This window comes from Marmota marmota, unplaced genomic scaffold (assembly GCF_001458135.2).
Source record: "Marmota marmota marmota unplaced genomic scaffold, marMar, whole genome shotgun sequence".
In the NCBI taxonomy this organism is placed as follows: domain Eukaryota; kingdom Metazoa; phylum Chordata; class Mammalia; order Rodentia; family Sciuridae; genus Marmota; species Marmota marmota.
Window position 1 is genome coordinate 1 of NW_026008169.1, and position 3,748 is coordinate 3,748.

At 41.4% G+C, this 3,748-nt stretch overlaps 1 non-coding gene across 1 annotated transcript; it reads right to left on the minus strand.

Annotated features, from left to right (window-relative positions):
* Window positions 1-2,819: 2,819 nt before the first annotated feature.
* LOC125614841 lies at window positions 2,820-2,924 on the minus strand. Its single transcript, XR_007345396.1, has one exon. It is a non-coding gene; the product is annotated as a U6 spliceosomal RNA (small nuclear RNA).
* Window positions 2,925-3,748: the final 824 nt, after the last annotated feature.

Below are 3,748 nucleotides of genomic sequence, written 5' to 3' on the forward strand. Positions count from 1 at the left end.
TCATCATCATCATCCCCATTTCTATGTAAGTCAACTATAGAAGCATGACATGAAATGTGCCCTTTTAGTCTGCTCAAAAAAATCCTCCCCTTCTTTCCTCCTGCTAATAAGCAGAACTTTGATTTTGTTGAGGGTAACGGTGGTTAGCTTCTCTTGAGAATAAACTGGGTCATGAGGCTCAGTTCTGGCCAATAAAGTATAAGCAGGAATTGTTGGTGTTCCTTACATATAAGGGGTAGATGGTGACTGAGCTACCATGTACCTTTTGCACCCTGTTCCTATTCTTTCTCTTTTCCTGGGATATAGATGTGACACCTGAAGCTCCAGTAGCTATCTTGTGACAACAAGGCATTCTGAATATAAACGCCAGAACAGAGCTGATGAAGACAAAACAGAAGCTTGGATGGAGACTAGACACTTACCATATACTAGAGCTGCCATACCAGTCTTGAACTCTATTTCTGATTTCTCATTATTCAAAAAACAAACAAACAAATAAATCTATCTCCTAATTTTATTTAGACCTGTTTCCTCTTCCATAAAATAAAAAGAATAACAATAATCTAGCTTATAAATTTTATGTGAGGATTAAATGGGTTAATATATGTGACTTAAAAAAAACAAGGCCGTGCACAGTGGTGCACACCTGTAATTCCAGCAACTCAGAAGGCTGAGGCAGGAGGATCTCAAGTTTGAGGTCAGCCTCAGCAACTTAGTGAAGCCCTAAACAACTTAGGGTGAAATAAAAAATATAAAGTTCTGAGGATGTGGCTCAGTGGTAAAGTACCCCTGGGTTCAATCCCCAGTACAAAAGAAAGAAAGGAAGGAAGGAAGGAAGGAAGGAAGGAAGGAAGGAAGGAAGGAAGGAAGGAAGGAAGGGTGGGTCAGGCACAGTGGTACATGTCTATGTTCCATTGACCTGGAAGGCTGAGGCAGGAGGATCACTTGAGTTAAACCCAGCTTGGGCAGCAGAGCAAGACATTTTCCTTCTTATTTTTTGCAGTGCTGAGAATGGAAGCCAGGGCCCAATGCATACTAGACAAGCACTCTACCACTGGGCTACAATCCTTGCCTCTTAAAATAACAATAACTGAAAGCTATGAACAGGATGGCCTCCAAAGCCATAGCCTCCCACTACATCTTGGATCGCCATCCTCGCCCTTTGCGTAGAAAAATGCCTGGCATCTATGTTACCGGCTGGGTGGTTTCTCAAGTTCTTCATCAGAAGAATCGGATAAAGATCCATTCCCCATAGGACAGACTCTTCATTGGGATTTCTTGTTTGTTAGAGAAAAGAGACACAGCATTGACCTTGAACATGTCTAGATGATTCTGGATAAGGAAGGGAGCTGGTTTTTCTTGCTGTGTGAGGACTGTTGGGGTGGGCTGGAGTCTAGAGATTCTAATTGGCTTTGGGCACGTTTCCTAATGCAGGTCCTGGGCAAGCTTGTCAACCTGGAGAGAGAGGGGGTCCATCCGGAGGTGCACAGTCTGTATTTGCCCTGTGATAAGGATGTGTCGCTGCAGCTGCTAAGAGAACACATAGTTGGGGCGTGGAAGAAAACGCAAGTCGTGCCACCAAGAAGTGAAGGGCCCTGGGAATGTGCTGTGTTGGTGGCCCTTTTCTGTCCTTTGTGTTGTTCGTTGGAGGGTCATGGCGAGGGCATTCTGGCCTCCATGGTGCACCTGGCTTCTGAGGCTCATGGGCTGTCTGAGAGTGAGAAGGGAGGGAGGGGTACCCCAAGAGGGAGGGGTACCCCTCTCTCTTAGTAGCTGGCAGCTAGTAGCTAAGGTCCTGGGGTGTATTCGCCCTTGGAAGGAGCTGTGTCCTTTAATTCTCCATGTTAGCTAACAGGATCAAGACTATTATTATTCCAGGATTTTTTTTTTTTTTTTTTAAAGAGAATGAGAGAGAGAGAGAGAGAGAGAGAGCGCGAGAGCGAGAGAGCGCTGAGGATCGAATCCAGGCCACGCAGGCCAGGGGAGCACGCTACCGCTTGAGCCATATCCCCAGCCCTATTCCAGGATTTTATTGCTAGAAATTGAACTCAACTGATAGTTGATACAGCCACTATGAACCCATTATGTCCCATTGTCTATTTAAGGAACACCTAAAAACTTAAATTAAGCAACAAATTTACCACTTATGGTTACTTTGAAGTAACCTCGGTTTTAGAGTTCTGTTATTTAGATAAAAGTAATAGGTGAATGATTGTCAGGGACTAGAAGGAAATCCTCCTTCAAAAAATAGCCTGACAGCCCCCTGGGAGACATCCTGCAGCTACCTATCTCCCTGGAACATCCTGCGGTTATCAGGATCATCAGACATCTTGCAGCTGGCAGTTTTACCACCCACATCCAGCAATTAGAGAGCTTCCCCATCCCCAGCATATAAATACCCCTGTGTGAACAATAAAAGTTTGCAGCTTGATCAGAACTCCTGTCTTGCTGTCATCCTTTCGTGTCTCTTGTCCCTTCATTCCTGCCCATCTAGGTTCGCTGCCCACGTTGATGTGTCCTGCCGGATGGGACAAATGATTAGTGATAATTAATAACAGCAATAAAATTGATAACCATAGTCATAGTAATAATTATTGATTATTTTATAATTATATCCATGAACATTATATCATTAATATTAGTGATGATGAATTATATAATAAGCTGCAGGCTATAATTTCAAATGTATTTTAATTTATCTGTATCAATGTCATTGAAATATTCATAGAATTTAAAACTTGGGACTTAGGGGCTAAAAATTATATTTATTAAACTATTTAATGGCCAGGGAAGATATTTTTCTTTTCACCTTTTTATTTAAAAATATGGGACACTTCTAAATTTGCCATCAACTTTGGGTAGGAGCTATGCTAATCTTCTCTGTATAGTTCCAACTTTAGTGTATGTACTGCTGAAGTAAGCACGGGAAGACATTTTTTATAAATATGGTTGGGGAAAATGACAAAACTGTACATGTAGTATGATTTGAATTTTAACAATTATGTAAGTGTACAGAAATACATCAAAAACACATAATAGTAATTAGCTCTGCGAATATGATCACAGGTGATTTTCTTTTTCTTTAAATTTTTCATCCCTTCTGGGCACAGTGGCATACACCTGTAGCGCCAGAACTCAGGAGACTGAAGCAGGATTGCAAATTCGAAGCCAGCCTCAGCAACTTAGCATAGGCCCTCAGCAATTTAGCAAGACCCTGTCTCAAAAAAAATTTTAAAAGTAATAATAATATAAAGGGCTGGGGATGTAGCTCTGGGGTAAAGTACCCCTGGTTTAATTCCCAGTACCAGAGAAAAAAAATTGTTTTCAACTCCCCAAATCTTAACAATAACCATATAATACTTATAACTAGGAAAAATCTTATTTTGAGACTTAGGGCATCACTAAGTTGCTGAGGCTGGCTTTGAACTTGAGATCCTGCTGTCTCAGTCTCCAGAGCCACTGCCATTACAGGTATGCGCCACCACATCCAGCTACAAGTCTTGTTTCCTTGCCACTAAAAAACATGTAACAAAATACCAGAGAAGATTAGCTCAGCAAGCCCTTCCTGACAGCCCTCTGTTTTAGAAGTTAAAAACAAAACAAAGAAACCCATTACCATTTCCTTCATATTGTAATCTGCAACTACTTTAGTTGTTTACCTGCTTATTTTCGGTTATCTATCCCCTAGAAACATAAGTTGCATGCTGTTTATCACTGAATTTCTGGCGTCTAACATAACATATGACAA